Here is a 19780-nt window from a genome sequence, read left to right on the forward strand (position 1 = left end):
ATAACAATAGGGTGCTGGGATAAAATTGAGAAATAGAATAGTACCTGAGGGATAGTAATATTCTATTTGTTAAATACATGCATACACAAAAGGCACATTTAATGTATTATAAGGATACATATATGTAATCCCACAGTTCACAAAGGAAAAGATGAACATACAATTGCATAATTGGAGAATTAACTAAAAGATTAATTACCTAGTTGTGAGTAGAAGTAGGGAGAGCACTTGATTAGGAGAAGACACCCTAAAGCTACAATAGTCATGTGACCTTACTGTACCCCTACATGAAAGGGACAGATCAGTGGAGAATCTTCTGGAAAGAGCTTCCTCAGGAGGCTATGGCACTGCAGTTGTCCCCTGGCCCTCAGAGGGCTTACTCACCACCACTGAGGGAATACAGGAGACAGTACCTTTGCTTCTCTTTCTAGCACCTCTGGATCTCCTGATGGTGCCCCATCGGTCAAACCCAATCACAAAACAGAGGGCCACCCTGCCTATTGATATACATACACCCTACAGATAAGCTCCCTGAAACTGGGTGAAATGAAACAGAGGGATCCAGGAGAATAATAGGAAGCATCTGTCTTAGTTTGTTCTTCATTGCTGTGACAAAATACTCTGACCAATACCAACTTGGGGAGGAAAGGGTTTGTCTTACATCTCCCAGGTCGCACGCAGTTCATCAGGGAGCCCAAGGTAGGAATTCAGGGCAGGAACCTGGAGGCAGGAGCTGGAGCACAGGCCATGGAGGAACGCTGCTTACTGGCTTGCTCTCTTGGCCCCTGCTCAGCCTGCTTTCTTATGCAACACAGGCCCACCTGCCCAGGGGTGGCACCACCCACAGTGGGCTGGGCCCTCCCACATCACTCATCAAGAAGATGCCCTTCAGACATGGCCACAGGCCAGTCCAATAGAGGCAATTTCCCGATTGAGGCTCCCTCAACCCAGGTGTGTCAAGTTGACACTAAAGCTATCCAGCACAGCATCCAACACAATATTTCAGGATATAAACCAGACAGACTGGGATGGATATGATGGGGGCGGAGGGCAAAAAGGGAGTGAGCACCTGTGTTGTGAAAGAATGAAACAGGAAGATCTTTGCACTGATGTCTGGATAATCGAGACTTAAAGGGAGGAGTGTCATGAACTCAACTCCTAGTACCAGAAATCTAAAATAGTCAGTAAATCTGATGTCTGTTGGAAAGGTAGCAACCATACTAAAGAAGCTTCTAGAAATCATTGTCTCAGCCCTAGGATGCAACAGATCAAAATACAAATGGCAGCTGTCTGGATGTGATGATGAGTTGTTTTTATGTATCTCATTTTCTTTCTCGTGTTTCCTCATTTTTATAAAGTAACCCTGAGTTATATATGTAATGAGAATTGAAAGTTTAGTAAAAAGGGAGTCATGTCCTCACAAAACATTAATAGCAGAGAAGAATGGGGATGGGTGCTATGTGAAAATCTGTCTTCTTCTCCTGCCTTCCCAGTCCTCTGCCTCCAGATTCTGTTCATGAGCTCTGTTCAGGGGAAACTGACTGAGTCATTTGTCTCATAAAGTCAGATAGATGACACAGCTGAAAACAAGAAGGCCATCAAACCAATTAAGTTAGAACCACCCCTGGGAACATTCTCTGCCTTCCGCCAGGAGGCCACATGGGGGCCAGTATGTAATCTTTTTTGGAATTTGGTGTTTAAGTTGGTTCTCTGGGGCTGCCATAGCAAAGATCACAAACTGGGTAGCTTAAAGCAAAACTTGATTATCTCATAGCTGAGTAGCCTGGAAGTCAGAAATCAAGGTGTTGACTGGATAACTTCCTTCTAGGGCCCCAAGTGGGAATCTGTTCCAGGCCTTTCTTGCAGCTTTTGGTAGTTAGTTATGAGCAATCCAAGGCACCCTTGGCTTGCAGTGGCATGACTGACCTCTCTGGTGGGCGATACATGACCCTCTTCCCCAATGATCAGTGTCTCCAAGCCTTCCTCCCCTTATAAAGACACCAGTTATTGCATTTAGGGCCCATTCTAACCCAATATGACCTTATATAACTTGATTGCATCTACAAAGACCATATTTTCAAATGAGAAATCCAAAGAGCACCTGCATTTCAGCTCTTTACAATCCTCATCGTTACCACTTGGTATTGTCTTTTTATTTTAACCACCCTGTGAATATGGCTGTTTTTTATATTTTACTTATTATTTTTATTTTATTTTATGTGTATCACCTGCATGTAGGTAGGTGTACCCGTGTTGTGCATTGTCTGTGGAGGTCAGAAGAGGGTGTCAGATCCCATTGAACTGGAGTTATGGACAGTTGTTAGCCACCATGTGGGTGCTGAGAATCGAATCTGGGTCCTCTGTAAGAGCAGGCAGTGCTCTAAACTGCTGGGCCATCTCTCCAGCCCCAATAGCTATTTTTAAAAACAAGGTATTCAATGCAATCTTGTTTATAAGAGCAAACAAAACAATCATGAACCACAAATAATTTAATAGCATGAAAAGATGTTTTTAATATATTAAATTAGAAGGAAAGTATCCAACTCTTTTTATTTTTAAAATGGCCTCTCTTCCTCATCTTCTATATGTGTATACCCATAGCATGTTCTGCTCCCTCTGTCTGAAATGCTCCCCCTCTTTTGTAGACGCTTGTACCCATGCCTCGAATCTCATTAAGTGATCTCCCCTTCTCAAAGACCCTGCCTCGTCACCCAATATAAAAAAGGGCTTCTGATCCTGTTTATCATAGGACGCTGTGTTGGATAGCTTTAGTTGTCAACTGGACACATCTGGGAAGAGGGAACATCAGTTGGGGAATTTCCTTCATTGGGCTGACCTGTGGCCATGTCTGTGGGTTATTTCTTGATTATTAAGTGATATGGGAGAGCTCAGCACACCATGGGAGCCCACCCCTCGGCAAGTGGTCCTTGGTTGTATAAGAAAGCAGGCTAGGAATAGGTCAGAGGAGCAAGCCAGTAAGCAGTTATACTCCGTGGACTGTGCTTCAGTTCCTGCCTCCAGGTTCTTGCTCTGACTTGCCTCAGTGATGAACTGTAACTTAGGAGATGTGCAAAAAATAAACTCTTTCCTCCCCAAGTTGGTTTTGGTCAGTGTTTTTATCACAGCAGTAGAAAGTAACTATGACAGACATTTTTTTATGGAATTAAGTTTCAAAATGTATGCCATGTGGTGTTGTCTTTTTAAAAGAATACAGATAGCTGTATTCTATTATGCTTTATATGTGAAATGTTCTCCACAGACTGTGTTTAAATATTTAATCAGTTGTGAGCTGGAACTGTGATCCCCTACTGTGAGATGGTCCCCTCCTCTGAGCTGGAGCTGTGGTCCCCTCCTGTGAGCTGATTCTATGGTCCCCTCCTGTGATCTGGAGCTGTGGTTCCCTCCTGTGAGCTGGAACTGTGGTTCCCAACCATGAACAGTGGCTCCACATTCCTCCAGTGGTGGACTGATGGTAGAGCACACTGGAGGATGGAGGTAGCAGTTTCAATCTTCTCTGAGTGGCTGCATCCCCTATGACCCCCTCTCCCGAAGTTCCAAGTATCATTTTCCGGTTGCTCTTCTACAGCTCCATTGTACCTTCACCTGTGCCTTATAGAAAATGTAAAGTACCTGACTGAACTTCCAGAGGTTGAAAAACAGAACATTAGACAAGGAGTTGGGGAAGTTGGAGGGGGAGTAAAGGGTGAATATATTAAAAATACATTGTATCCATGTAGCCCCAAATAATTAATGAAATGTTACATTAAAAATATTTTGGGTGAGAGAGATGGCTAGCCAGTTTAGGGCACTGGCTGCTCTTGCAGAGGACCTGGGTTCGATTCCCAGCACCCACATGGTGGCTAACAACAGTCTATAACTCCAGTTCCAGGGGATCCAACACCCTCTTCTGACCTCTGCAGGCATTGCACAACCCAGGTGCACTTACACACATGCAGGCAATATGCTCATACACATAAAATAAAAATAATAAATAAAATATTTAAAAAAATTTAGTCCCCAGCTGATGGTCATTTGGGGAAGTTGTGGAAGCACTGGGCCAGAAGAAAGGTTGACAGAGCTGGGTCACTGGAGGTGGACCTTTAAGGGTTATAGCACAACTCTATTTCTGCTGAGCCCTTTGCTTTTTGATCTACCAGGAAGTGAACAAGCCATGCTACCAGCTCCCACCACCATGGACTCAGCAGCTCCAGCCACCATGCCTTCTCTGCTGTGTGGAACTGTATCCTGGAACCATGAACCCAAATAGACATCTGCCTTGAGTTACTTCTGTCAGGTATTTGCTCACAAGAACAAGAAAAGTAACTAATACACCTGGGCACCAAGCTTTGAGTGTGAGATCTGCTTCTTCACATGCACAAGGCTCACATTCTAGTGGGGATGACAGAGACAAATGGCACCATTCTAGGTGGTAATGAGCCCATCAGAGGAGAGGAAGTAAGCATCGACAAGGGGAAGACAGTGCTGAGGATATGATTTTTGAGTTCAGATCTGAAAGAGTGGAAAAATCCAATCCTGCAAAGATATGAGGGAGATTGCTTGACACAGAGGGAGGAGCAAGTGCAAAGGCCCCAGGGCAGCTTGACAGGAGAGTACTGAGGGAGCCTCGGGGAGGTCTGTAGATGATGAGAGCTGAGAGGAAGAGATGGGGGAGGACACAAAAAGCCTGCTAAGGAGCTTGGATTTCACCACAAAAGATATGAGAAGTTAGTGGAAGGGTTTAATCAAAGGACGTGAACAAACTTACATCTTTTAAAAAATGATGATGTTGTTCCTTGAGTTGGGGGTGGGGGGCTCAGAGCAGAGGCATGTGCTCAGAGCTATTTCACTGGTCTTGGAGAGCAATGGTTGGACCAAGGTGGTACCAGCAGACATAGGACAATGAGTGGATTTGAGGCATGACTTGACATATTCTGATAGGTTGTACCTTCTGAGGAAAGAGAAGAATCAAGGATGGATTTCATGAGCTTAGTCACTGGGACAGGGATGGTACTGGGGTAGGGGAAGGTCTAGAACAGTGTAGGGGAGAGAAATCAAGAGTTTTATGAAAAGTAAGCTTTATGAAAAACTTTCCAATGACTGCTAGGCATCCTAGTGGAAACACCAGCAAGCCACTCGAAGGAGCACAGGCGAAGGGCTGGGGCTGGAGATCTGTATCTGAGATTTATCAACATTGGAGGGGTACTTGTAGCTACAGGCTCAGAGTAGAAGCTAGAGAGAGGGCATGTCAGGATGAGGTCAGGCCTAGTTCTTCACTGTTCACACACTGATCAAAACAGCGGCAGAGTCTCAGCAAAGGAGACCAAGAAGGAGCTTGGCATCCTGGGAATGAACAACTCAGAATCTCAGATGTTATGAAAACCCAAGAAGATGATGTTAGAGGAAAAGAATAGCCAAGTGCTGTTCACTTGCTTTTGCGAATTTGAGTTCGGTGGGAATTAAGATTGCCCCTTGACCTTGGCAACCTGCGGTTTGTTTTGGTTTTCATTTTGGTTGGGGAGGGAGGGAGAAGGAAGTCCAGTTGAATGAAAGTCTGTTGGGAGAGTGCTAAAGAGAGAACTGGAGCAAGAAGAGAGCAGTGACCAGAGTGTAGGTGTATATATTCTAAGGCCAGTCACACTCCATGGTATACACCTGCCTACCTCAACACTGAGGTGTCCACTATGCCATAATTGATATATGTATTATCAGTACTCAGCACAGTATACTTGGAACATAATAGATGCTCACTAAATTGTTAGCATTGCTTCCTAAAGAAAAGCTTAGGTCTTCCTGCCAGACCAGCAGGTGTGTGGATATCTCATTGTTTTTCTCATCTGTGAAATGGGATAATTGCAAGGTGGTTAGAGCAATATCAATCTTAGAATGTCATTGTGAAGATGGAATGAAATACCAAATGTGAAAAATCAGTCATTCACCATCCAAACATGAATTAGGGCTCTTGTGAGCTGATGACAGAGAATCCACCAGACTGCAGCTCTCAGAGACACCTGATCCATTCTCCCTTGAAATTTCACTTGCAAAATCAATTCAAATTGGCTTCAAGACAGACACTTCCTCAGGAGCTGACAATCAGCCAAAAGATACCTAACAAAGAACTACAGTAATTGTTAGCATCTAGAACAGCAAGGCCATGTTTACGGGAGATGCTGGTTTTAGGGTCAACCTTGGATGAGGTCTTTTATGCACCAATTGGGAAGTTCTAACAAGCAGAAGTCTTAGCAATGTTTTCTACGGAACCAAAACTGAGAGGCTTTACTAAACCTACTCATTTAAAATTAGAAGTTTAAATAGCTGAAGACTTCATCTGTGTGAAGGAATAAAGTGTGAATTAGAAGGCTGGCTTGTGGAGAAATCACCCAGCATTGCACTGAGACCTCATATTGTTAGAGTATCAATAAGCCTCATAAATTGAACTAGTCCATACTATAAATATGTCTAGTTTATCTGTTGGAGGACCCACTTTTCAAGTCTCACTGGTCAATTACCTGGTGATAGAACCACTCCTAGGAAGGCAGGTTCGCCTTAAGTTATGCTAAATAGATGGGTGGAATACCTGGTGCATCAATGAAGTAGTGAATATTTCCTGCCTGGAACTAGCTCAGGTCTCTGCAGAACTTCCAGACCAGCTACAGCCATGTATGTCTTCATAAGTCTGTCCGCTTTCCTGATCTCTTCAGGAAAGCATAATTTCTCCTTTTCTTCTTCATGCCTTTCTTACTAAACAAGCTTTCTTTAAGGCTTTGGGCTGCCCCCAGCATCTTGTAGTTCTTCACTTTTTCTCTAAAGCTTCCCTCTCCCAGCCATGTGGCTGTGAGTCAGCCCCATGTCTCACCTCCGTGCAGGGCTCTAAACCTAGATGGCTCCATGGCTTTCTTTCCTTCTTCCCACTATTCCCCTCCTCAAGGCAGCTGCCAAGACTACCAGCTCGCCTGCCTTGAGGATTTTTCTTCAAGATTCTAATAAAATTGTAAAAGCTTCCATTTGGGTCCATTCTTACATTCTTTTATGAATGAGACTAAGAACCATCTAGCGGACCCTCTTTCTCCCCATTTCAATATTATCTCTTTTAATCTTCAAAATAGATACTTACATGGCATTGTTCTCATAGAAAAGTGGTGAAGACCTAGGTTCAGAGAAAGACCAGCTTAGTGGCACACTGCTGCATATAGCAGAGCAGGAATTCAAACTCAAGTTACCGTGACTCCAAACTCAGGGGCAGGGTTGGGTGTGAAGGTTTGCTTGGGACTCAGGCTTTGTCCTTTGTTCTTGATGTTGGGCTCCCCTCCTCCCAGCTCCCTGTGTACACGTGTGTCTGGAGACCTCTCTGCCCTAGTCTGGGGCAATGGTGTCTCATCTTCCTTCCCTGTTCTGTGTGAGGACAGTCAGCTGTTTGTCTAGGAGCCAAAGGCAGCCAGCTAGGGCTCAGACACGTTTTGCTTCCTGAGTAGGGAGGTGGCCTTCCTCTGTGGGAAGCATCAGTTGGAGAGAGATGAATTTAGCTGCCCTCCCTTGTTGGTGATGGGGGAGGGTCCTGTCAGCCAGAGGATGTAGGCTTAGCTCCAAAAGGGCTTTTGTCTGAGGCCGGGCCTCAGGCCAGAGTGACATTCTTTGGTGGAGGCTGCCAGGCCACCACTGAGTGGGCACCTGCGGGGCAGCTGGGAAGGAGTGAGGGGACTGTCTTTCTTCCACAGAGGAGGGCATGTGGGGATGGAATCTGCCGTTTGGGGGGGCCCTGGTGTGCTGAGGCCATGCTGGCAGCTGCTCCGGGCTCCAGAAGAGATGCCAAGGCCCAGGCTGCCCAGAGATGCAAGCAATTAACATTTTAGCTTCTGTCATGTTTGATAAAAGGAATCTGCTCCTTCTTGAAGGCATGTGGAAGAAGAATCCTAAGATTGCAGATTTCTCTGACAGGAAGAGACCGCAAAGCCTCTGGTGCAGTTCCCTACACAATGCACACAGCCATTCACCGAGGATATATTTGTGGCTCACCCTGAACCCCTGTGCAGGTGGGTGTACCATGCCCCACTCCGTGAGTGTTGGCTGACGCTTCTATGGAGAATTTCCCTCAGTCTTTGGGAAACGTCTTTCCAGGAAGGTTGTGTGCACCCCTTTATCCTGGAGGGGCCTCCATTGTAGCAAGTGCCTGACAGAGGCTCCTGAGCCTGGGGCATAGTTCCTGGTCCAGGGCCCTGTAAGGAGGCCAAGGCCAGTCTCTGACCACTTGTCTTTAGCTCATCACTTGCTAGATAGTACTGCCTCATGTGCATGTGTGTGTGTGTGCGCGTGAGGGGGTATATGCATGTTCCTGCATGTATGCACATGGGTGCACATGGTAGCCAGAGGTTAACATCTGGTGTTTTCCTCTATTGTTCTCCACTTTACTTTCAGAGACAGGTTCTTTCACTGAACCTAGAGTGCACCATTTTGACCAGACTGGATGACCAGCATGCCCCTGGGATCCTCCTGTCCTCACACTCCCTAGTTCTAGGGTTATAGATGTACCACACCTGGCTTTCATATGGATGCCAGGGATCTGAACTAAGTTCTTAATGGTTGCATGGCAAGGACTGTACCCACTGAACCATCTTTGTACCCATCACCAGCAGCCAGTATTGCCTCCCTTTTTTTCTGAAAGTCCTTCCTCAGTAAATCACTTACATAAGAACCCCAGTACTTGAGGTGGGAGAGATGGCTTAATGGGTAAGAGTGCTTCTTGCTCTTCCAGAGGACCCAAGTCCAGATCCCAGCACCCATGTCAGGTAGCTCACAACTGCCTATAACTCCAGCTCCAGGGGATCCAAAGCCCTTGGTGTCCATGGGCACCCAAACATGTATAGCACACACACACACACACACACACACACACACACACACACACACCAAATATACAGAGACAGAGCCATAAATAAAAATGTATAAAATCTCTTTTGGGTCTAGAGAGATGGCTCAGTGGTTAAAAGCACTTGCTGCTCTTACAGAGGACCCAGGTTCGACTCCCAGTACCTACATGGTGGCTCACAACCGTCTGTAACTCCTGTTTCAGGTGATTGGATGCCCTCTTCTGGTCTCCAGGGGCATCAGGTATTTACATGGTACACATACATACATGCAGGCAAACACTCATACAAAATTTTTAAAAAATCTTTTTTTTTTTTTTAAAGAAAAGAATCCCAGGACTCATTCTACTTCTGGAAAATTTGACCCTGGCCATGATCTCTCATGAACCCATTTCAGTGAACAACTACTGAGCACTACTCATATTCCAGATATGTTTGCTGTGTGGGGACGACAGCTGTGAAACAAGTCAATGTGGCTTTTCCATAAGTGAATTTACAGCTCAGGCTCAGGAATATTCAAACTTTTGATGTTGCCATATGACATTGCTCTCTACAAATGTGTTGGGTTACATTCACAGCTCTCCTGGGAAGCTATGTCATAGACAAGCCTGATGGTAGGAGACAAATACTAAATAATCATAAAAATTTAATTATGGTCGTGATTAACATTCTGCACCAGAAGTGTGAGCTATGGAGGGCAGCCCACATCTGTTCTACTCTCTGCTCTTGGATGCTGGGGCCGGGACTCTGAAAACCCCATCTCTAGGCGGCAGCTGTCAGTTTGTTAGGTTCTGCTAATAGGAGGCATGAAAAAGAGCCTGGAAGGCAGGAGAGGAGAAAGAGTCCATTTCCTGTTTTTTTTTTTTTCTTCTTCTTGCCAAGTTTACTGCAGCTGGGTGTGCCCCCTTTTCAGATGACTGAGCACCCACTCTGCCCGGAGCAGCAGATGGCTCCCATCCCCCGCACTGGCCCTGTACTACCTCTTCAGATTATCAGCACGAGCTATAAACTCTTCAGTTCTGGAAACATCCCTCTGTTTCCTAGTCCTAGGATTGGCGCCTTTGCCCAGGTTACCTCAACGTCCTTTGGTGTATAAGCCAACAATGCCTGTGTAACCATTCCCCTGTATTAAAGACCTCAAGACTGAAATGCCTGTTGTTTTTTATAATCCCACCTGGACCTGAACTATATGTGGAGCATTTGACCTGGACCAGTGAGTGAGCAAAGGTATCTCTGAAGGAACACGTTTAGATCTCAGACCCGAGAGACCAGTAAGGTTCATTGGGGAGGGTGTCTGGAAGAAATAAAGCAAAGAAGAAACTATAAATACAGTCTTCAAAGCAGAAAGATACAAAGATGGCCTAGATGGTCTAGAAAAGTGAAGGGAAATAATAGTCACATCATGCAGGACCTTGAAAAGACAGGGAGCCAGTGATGAATGTAAAGTAGAGGATGATTCAGGGCTGTCCATAAGGATAAGAAGTGGGTCTTCCACCTCCACTGCATCGTTCTAGTGTTGTCTTCTACTCCATTGTTGGAATTCTTTCCTTTTTTATTTTATTATTTATTATTGTGTTATTTTTACTTTATGTGTATGAGTGTACTGCCTGTATGTATGTAAGTGCAGTACCCCCAGAGGTCAAAAGAAAGTGTCGGATCCCCTGGAACTAGGAGTTAGGACAGTTGTTAGCCACCACATCGGTGCTGGGAACCCGGGTCCTCTGCAAGAGCAGCCAGTGCTCTTAACCACTGAGCCATCTCTTCAGCTCCTGGAATTTTTTCTGTCAGAAGCACAGAAGTAATGTAGCCAGAGGGACAGTTAATTTATATGGGGGATCTATGCAAAAAAGGACGGCTAGGGACATAGTTCAGTGACAGAACTCTTATCTGTCATGGAGAGGTCCTGGGTTTGAGTCCCAGCACTGAAAATAAAAAGAGAAAGGCAGAAAGTATGTCCCTCTGGGGAATACACAATCCCACCGTATCATTTGGTTAAAGCAAAGATTTTTTCATGGAAAATACATCATTATTCTTCCTGTGAAGACAGCTGAGGCATCTCTGTGAATTGAACAAATGTGCAATGGTGGGCAGCAGCCTTGAACATGGGTCAGGCAGCTTTGACGCCAACCTGAATCCCAATGCCATCTCTATTTCCTATCTTGAGCACATGAACTAGCCTCTTAGTCCCTGCTGCCTTGTCTGATAATTGTGTGTCTCTTCTGGGCTCTTTAAAATTAGGTCATGTTTGTATAACACCCAGCTCAGTGCCTGGTACCCAATAAGCCCTTAAAAACTGTCATTAGTTTAATAGTTACTTTGAGTCCAAAGTGACCTTGCTATAAAAGCTGCTTCAGTAGAGCTGCTGAAAAATTAGCCTAATCCCTCATCCACATGAGAACATTTCTGCCATGTGATGTTCACCCCCACATGGCTTTTCTTCAGGATGACTTTATTCAATGCTTTTAGTGGCCACTTGGGTCAAAGCCTGAGCTATCATCCCCACCCTGGACTTCAAGGCCCCAGCCTATAAGCCCTTCTCCTAGGTCTGCCAGGGATCAAACTTGCTGGCTGCATTTGCCTGGGGTTGTCATATTGACTCCACAGGCTTCAAATGTTGACATTTACCGATCGTCTTGTCTCCTTGATGGCTTTCTTGACATGGCAACTGCTCAGGTGGAAGCTCAGTGCATTTTTCAGGCTTGAAAGGGCACATGTTTGCAGGAGATGGCTTAAACAGGGACAGGGGAAGCAAATTTCCCTGAAGTGTCATTGTTGTGTGATTATGCATGAAGTCTGCTGCCTTCTCCACCTCCTCTGCACTTACACCACACATGTAGAGAAAATGGATGGTGACGTGGACAATAAATAGCATTTACCCGTCCCTAGGGTGAGTTATAGCTGCCAACCATTTGTTGGACCAGAGATTCTATGACATATAGCCTGCAAGCTCTTCATCCCTACCCATTCAGGCCATCCTTTCATTTGTCCATTCATCTATTCACTCAACATCATGGATTCAATATTAGTCAGGATTCTCTTAGGAGACAGAGCTGATAGAATGAATACATATTAAAAAGATCTAATAAAATGAATAGATATCAAAGGGGATTTATTAGATTGGCTCACACAATATGGTCTGGGGAGTCCAACAGTGACTGTCCTTATACTGGAAAGCTGAGAACTCAGCAGCTGCTTAGTCCATGGATCTGAGTTCTCCAGCAGTCCCAGTCTGGTGCTGGAGACCTGGAAGATTCCTGGAGAGCCACTTCACTTGTCTTCAGTCCACACCGGAAACCCAAAGAAGCTGGGTTCCGATGTCAGTGGAAGAATACAGTAGTAGCAGCAATAGGGTAGATGACCTTGCTGGTAAGATGCCAAGGCAAGTAAACAGAAAAAGGTAATGGCAGTAATAGGGTAGATGACCTTGCTGGTAAGATGCCAAGGCAAGTAAACAGAAAAAGAAAGCTTTTCCCTGGGATGTCCTTTTATCTGGAAAGTGCTGCCCATGATTAGGGTACATTTTCCCACTTCAGTTAACCTGATCAAGAAAATGCCTCACAAGTGTGTCCAGCAACTTGTCTCTTGATTCCAGACCCAGTCAAGTTAGCATCCAAGATTAGCCATCATAAGACCTTACCCATTTCGTGCCAGTCTCTTACTGGACACTCACTTGAAGTAGGTGTTTAACTATCTGCATTGCCTTTCATGATTGTGTATCGGTTACTTAAGCCTCTTGCCTGTTTGTCCACGAGCAGTCAAGTTGAAAACCATGAGTCTGACTTCTAGACCATTACCTCATGGTCCACACTGTTTCATTGTCTTACAAAAGACTATTAGATATTAATTCCCACTGTATTTTCTTTCCCACCAGGAATGGCTGTGTGTGTTTGATGGTGATGAGGTGGACCCAGGGGTGTGGTTGAGAGCCTGCCTGTCATATGGGGACAAGGAGCTGAGTCTCAGCCTAAAGTCCAGCTCATTGTGAGCCCCTTTTCTTCCCTGCACCATTCCGTGTGTGACATTTATCCCTTGGATGTGCTTATTCAGTCAGATGAGCTTTCTACAGCAGCCACTGTGTACCAGACATTGCATGGGAGAGCAACAGCCTGTCTTCTTTCCCTCATCCTGAGCTGCAATTCTACATCCCAGAATTTCCTGAGGGATAAACAGGACCTGTTTAGTGAGGGGAAGTTACAGATTCCTTGGAAGAGAAATTGTTTCTGCTCAAGGCTTCCATGCCAGAGAGAGAGCATCTGTCCACTATGCCACTTTGACTGGACTGTCCACTTGGTAATGTGTGTAGACAGCATCTGTGAGGCACTAACTGCAGCCCTGTGTCCATACCTCAAAAACATGGAGACAAGAAGAACATGCTAAGCCAGGCATCCATCACTGCAATGCATCCTGGGAGCCTGAGTCAGGGACTATAAGGAACTCCTGATCTGTGTTCTCAGATACTTGAATTTAACTTTGTAGGGGAAATCAGACAAGAGTGCTCACAATCACATAAGACCACACAGGAGAGTAAGCAATAGGTCTATGAGAAAGAACATTGACCTTGCAATGTGAACCTGGGTTTGTAGGTCTGCTGACCATACCCCAGTCTTCTCAGTCTGGCTCAAGTATGAGGCTGTCCTCAGCTCCCACCCTTTGTGCCCCTCTGGTCCCTGCTTGAAGCCCGATTTTCTTCTCTCAGCATGAGTTTCAGACCATACTCCAGGTAATTAAGCTCTTCAGTGTGACCCCAGAATCCTCCTCTGGGCAACCCTTTCGGAGCCGGAAATTACCCCTTCTTTGGCCCTGACGCTGAATAGTGAGTGCCTGAAAAATGGGGAGATGGTTTAAAATCCTGAGGTCATATTAACAACCTGACATTAAGCCACATCTTCTTGGCTCGGTTTTGAGGTCCAGTTCCAAAAGAATAATCATATACTGGTCTCATGGACTTCTAGGTAAAAAGAAATGTCTTATGTCTATATATTCCCTCTAAGTCACTGTGAGCCCAGGCTTTTAGTGTAAATGATTCATTCAGGAAGTGCTCCAGGGAAAGATGAATCAGGAAGTGGAGGAAGCAAGATGGAAAGGAAAGATGGCAGGCAAGGGGGTGGGTTCACTCAAAGCTCCAGCTCACTTTGACCCCTGGGAACTTTGAGTATACATAGTTCCCAATGTATCAATGACTTGACTTCATGACTTTTCAATTTTAAGGTAATATGAAAGTATACTTTGCAGCCTGCGTTCCATTCTTAGTAAAGTATTCAATAAATCACATGAAATATCCAACATGTTCTTATAAAATAGGTTTTGTGCTGGCTGATACTTCCTGACTGTACATGACTATACATATTAAGAGTATACTTAGGACTGGAGAGATGGCTCAGCAGTTAAGAGCAGAGGACCTGGGTTTGATTCCAAGCACCCACATGGCAGCTAACAACCATCTATGACTCCAGTTCCAGGGGATCCAACGCCCTCTTCTGACTTCCATGAACATTGCATGACACAGGTGTATGTACATACATGCAGGCAATATACTCATACACATAAAATCACCATGATAGAAATATTTTTAAAAAGAGCATGTTTAATGCCAAGGGTGGTGGCACATGCCTTTAATCCAAGCACTTGGGAGGCAGAGGCAGGCAGATCTCTGTGAGTTCAAGGCCAGTCTGGTCTACATAGTGAGTTCCAGGACAGCTGGGGCTACAGGGAGACACTGCCTCAAAAAGACAAAAAAAAAAAAAAAAAAAAAAAAAAAAAAAAGAGCATGTGTAAAGTAAGGTATCATAAGGTAAGCTGTTTGGTAGGTTAGGTAAACTTAATGCATTTCAACCTTTTAGCTTATGGGTTTGTAAGGATGTGGCCCTATTATAAACCAAGGAGCATGTGAGCCCACAACCCCAGAGTTGTCCCACTGAAGTCAAAGGAACTGTGCCCTTGTCCCCAACACTGCCTGTCACCAGAGGGCAAGGCTGTGAAGAAGGTCAAAGGTGTGTCTAGTTAGTAGGAATGTCTGCAGAAGTGGGGGTCAGGCACAGAGAGAGCTAGCTGGTCAGTAGGATTTAGGGGGGGGTGGTGTCAACTGCAGCTGTCAGATTCAACTCTATCGACCTTCTCAATTCCAAAACCAATCACCAAGGAGAAAGCTGTAATAAGTATAAGAGGGTAGGAGAAAGCTCACTAATGCTCCTTTGGTCAAATCCAAGTTGCTGACCTCCTTTTTTCCTTCTGGCTTCGGATCCTCACCTGCCCAGATGGTGCCCACTTCCATTTCAATATCAGCTCAAACAAAACTCACCCAAATTGATCTGTGGAAAAACAAACCAACATCAATGCACAGCCAAACAAGAAGAATTTTGGGGTATTATTTTCTGCCTATGGGCACAGCCACTTCCTCCCAGCGTTGGTGATGATGCTGAGGGATGATATGTGTGCAAATGCCTCCAAGAGGCTTTTCTCAAAGATGCCCCATGTCCTCCTGAGGAAGACAACTTTTCCATACTCATGTCAGGGACAACTTTGTGAAACTGGCTTTCTTCGCTCTACTTGGGTTCTGAGGATCAAACTCAGATCACCAGTTTTACCTAACAAGTTCCTTTATCTGCTGAGCCATCTTGCCAGCCCCATAGAATGTATTTTATTTATTATTTTTATTTTATGTGTATGAGTGTATTGCCTGCATGTATGTAAGTGCACACTGTGTCATGCAGTACCCATGGAGGTCAGAAGAGGGCGTTGAATTCCCATGGAACTGAAATTATGGACGATTGTTAGATGCCATGTGGGTGCTAGGAATCAAAGGTCCTCTGCAAGAACAGCCAGTGCTCTTAACTGCTGAGCCATCTCTCCAGCCCCACAGAATTTGACTTTTTATGTATGGAATATAACCTGTAATGTTTTTGCTCATCAAACAGAAACAAAGTACCCCATAAAAAGAGCTAAATTTTATAGCAATGGTTTTCAACTGGAAGCAGTTTTGCTTCCTACTACCCTCGGGGGATGCTTGACAATATCTAGAGAGACATTTTTTGGTTGTTGTGAGAGGAGGGAAGGAACATACTACTAGCATCTAACGGGTAAAGATACAAAGAGACAGGAACTATTATCCAATAGACAGTTTTGGGTAGGATCGTAAGTAGTAAGGAGCCATGGTTAAAACAGGCTTGGAAGCCAGATTCCTGGCTTTGAATCTGGGCTCTGTTGCTTCAGCTATCTGCACACAACCACTAATGCATAGCAACAGAGACAGTTAAGCAGCTACTTCATGTTCATGCTAAAAATTCTATAATGTACAACATGGCCCCTAGTAAAAAATTCTAGACTCTTTGGATTAGACTAATCTGGACTGTTTGTATCTAGACTGTTTGATTTCGGTGTGAATTTTGCAATGGCTCTCTGTACTTCGACTTGTTTTCAATATTTTTTTTTTTTTTTTTTTTCTTTTTGAGACAGGGTCTCCCTGTAGTCCCAGCTGACCTGAACTCACTATGTAGACCAGGGTGGCCTTGAACTCACAGAGATCCACCTGCCTCTGCCTCCCAAGTGCTGGGACTAAAGGCGTGTGCCACCGTGCCCGGCTTGTTTTCAATAGTTTTGATCTTTCAAATTTCTGACCTTGAAATACTTTTGAGCAACAATTAAGAGTAAGATGCCATTTGAGATGCTCTGCTATCTACTCTTGGGTTTTTCAGTATGAAATTCCCTCTGAATTTTCTGAGTTCTAGCCCCAGGGTAGGTAACCAGTGTAGTCACACAGGACCCCACTTTCTGACTTCAACAGTGACTTGAAAATCTTAGTAATTTTGTCTTTGAATTTGTGTTTTTCTAAAGATTTTTAAAAATTTTATTTATTATTATTTCATGTGTATGAGTGTATTGCCTACATGTATGTAAGTGCACCAGTGTTGTGCAATGCCTGTAGATGTCTGAAGAGTGTGTTGGATTCCCTGGAACTGGAGTTACAGATGGTTTTTAGCTACCATGTGGGTGCTGGGAGTTGAACCTGTGTCCTCTGCAAGAGCAGTCAGTGCTCTTAACTGCTAAGCCAGTTCTCCAGCCCTCTGAATTTGTCTTTCTACAGTGTTTCTATAGGTTCAATGGGACAATGAAGTCTGCATGGGGCTTAAAGTTCAGATGCATGTGCAGTCCTGACTCCTGCCTGAATGGGTGCCTGATACCCTATGTCATCTCCACTCAGTGCATACTGCTGCCCATTGCTCCCATCAGGGGTCTAGAGCAGGTATGGGGAAAGCTGGTGAAGTGTGCACACTAGGAGCCACACAGGGGCTAGACCTCAGGTACCTATGAGGTGACTGTGCTCTTCCAGAAGTAGTCCCATGCCTATAGAAGTGAGACATTTAGTACCAAAAAACACAAAACAGTAAGACCAGAGAGAGAGAGAGAGAAAGAGAGAGCGAGAGAGAGAGAGAGAGAGAGAGAGAGAGAGAGAGAGAAAAAAGAAATAAGAGGCTTACATTTTCATTTAGCATCAGGCCCCACAAATTGTATAGCTAGTCCTCTCTACAATAGGTAGCTACAATTCATCACTGCTCTTTGTTCTTTTAAATTGATGATGATGATGATGACAATGATAATGATGTGTGTTGTGCATGTGAGTGTGGGTTCATGTGATCAGTGACACAAGTGTGGAGGTCACAGGACAACTTTTGAAAGTCAGTTGCCTCGTTCCACCTTGTTTTGAGGCAGGGTCACTCTGGTTTCTTTCCTGCTGCGTTCTTCAGGCTATCTGGACCACAAGCTTTGGATGCTCCATCCCCCATTCCCTCAGAGTTGTTCTGGAACCACAGATGCATGCCACTGCATCTGGCTTTTCCATGTGAGTTCCAGGAATTAAACTCATGTTGTCAGGCTTGGTACAGGAAGCATTTTTATACCCTGAGCCAACTCTCCAGCCCCAACTACTCTTTTATAAGCAAAACCTTTCTGGTAGAGTGTTGAGGTTCCTCTTTATTCTGGGGTCCAATGTCTTCTACAGTAAGACATCACTAATCTTTTTGTGATAGAGGCTTCAGATCAGACAAGACATATCTAACATATTGCTAGAGACACCTGAACGTTTGCGTTCACCCCAAATTCACTGTGGGGTGCTAGGAGGTGGGAGCCTCTGGGTGGTAATTAGTAAAAAGAGGCCTCATGAAGGGGATAAATGCCTGTTGTGGTTTGAATGTAAAATGTCCCCTTTAGGCTCGTGTGTTTGAACAGTTGGTCCTCAGCTGGTGGTGCTGTTTTCAGAGATTGTGGAACCTTATGGAGGTAGGGCACCACTGGAGTAAGTGGGCCATTGAGGGTGGGCCTTATGGGTTATAACCTAGCTGTGGATCCAGAACAAGTTCTCTCCACTGCCTGGTCTACTGAGATGTGAACAAGCTGCCACACACTCCTGCTGCCAGAGAGCTGCCCACCATCATGCCTTCCTGCCACAATAAGCCACGTCCCTCCAACTGCTAGTCACATAAAACTTTTCTCCTTTAATTTGCTTCCTTAAGAAAATATTTATTTTATTATTTGTGTGTGACATGTATGCAGGTGTCTTTGGAGGCCAGAAAAGGGGGTTGGATTCCCTAGAGCTGTAGTCACAGACTGTTGCAAGCTGCCTGATGTGGGTACTAGGAACTGAACTCCAGTCCTCTGTAAGAGCAGCAAGCACTTTTAACTGCTGAGCTATCTCTTCAGTCCCTTAAATTACTTCTTGTCAGACATTTGGTTGTGGTGATGAGAAAGGTAATTAGTACAGTGCTGTTATCAAAAACAACAACAATAAAACAAAACTCCAGAGAGGGCCCCAGCCCCCATTGCCATGTAACAATACAGTAAAGCAACAACTGTCTGTGAACCAGGAAGGTATCTATTGTCCTCACATACTGCATTTACCAAGGTCTTGATCTTAGACTTCCAGCCTCTAGAACTGGGAACAATACAATTTGTCATTTATAAGTGACTAGCTTTGGGTGCTTCTCTGATAACAGCCCAAATGGATTCCATTACATATCACTGAACTACTTAATTCCAACCTCATTAGAGAGACAAAAGCTGCAGTTTGGAAGCTTGGAGTCTTCCACATGGTTGTGTGTAAGTAAGTAGTCAGCTCATTTAAGCCTTTTGGACTTTGGCTGTCCTTTCAGTGCCTCAGGCACATCTAGATCTGGCCTTATGTGTCTGGACAGAACCTTCTGGCAAAGCGCTCAGTGGAATGCCAAAAGATGAACAGCAGGGAAATCTCCAAACTTGGAAAAGCAGATGTATTTTGTGCCTATCTGCTAATTATGTTTGAGTATGGGAGAATGTCAGCTCATATTTGATTTCACTAGAACATTCCTCCCCAAAGTAAGGCCGTTGGGGAGAGACCTAGAGTGTGTACCTTCCTGTGGTCATTGGAAGCCACTGATGTTTATTAAAGTCTCTGACAAGTGGTGAGTAGTTGACTGGGCTTTGATCATGACTCACTGGCATGCAGTGGTATGATTCTGTTTTCTAGATTGATCTGCTAGACCCTGGTGAGGGCTTAGAAAGTTTGTTACTGGTCCTATGACCAGCGAACAGAAAAGACACAGTCACAGCCTCAGTGCTAACTGGCTTTACAACATATGCTCTCACCTCTGGGCTCCTCCTGAATCAGCATTCTTACCAGAGTCCAAGGCCCCTGTGTGGGCCACCATCAGTGACTAAGGGGACATGGAGAAGCTTTCCCGGCCCTGGCATCTCAGATTCCTTAAGGCCCCCTACATCAAGAGGACATGGGGACTGAGTCCCACCCTGTGCTCTGGTCCCCAGGTCTTGGCCAGACTTTAAGGGGGGGATGAATGCTTTTAACAAATTCATCTGCCCACTGGAGGTGCCTTTTTGAAACTTTTTTTTTTTTGTCTTTTTGAGACAGAATCTCCCTGTAGCCCTAGCTGTCCTGG

This window comes from Nannospalax galili, unplaced genomic scaffold, assembly GCF_000622305.1.
Source record: "Nannospalax galili isolate Female #2095 unplaced genomic scaffold, S.galili_v1.0 scaffold380, whole genome shotgun sequence".
Lineage (NCBI taxonomy): Eukaryota > Metazoa > Chordata > Mammalia > Rodentia > Spalacidae > Nannospalax > Nannospalax galili.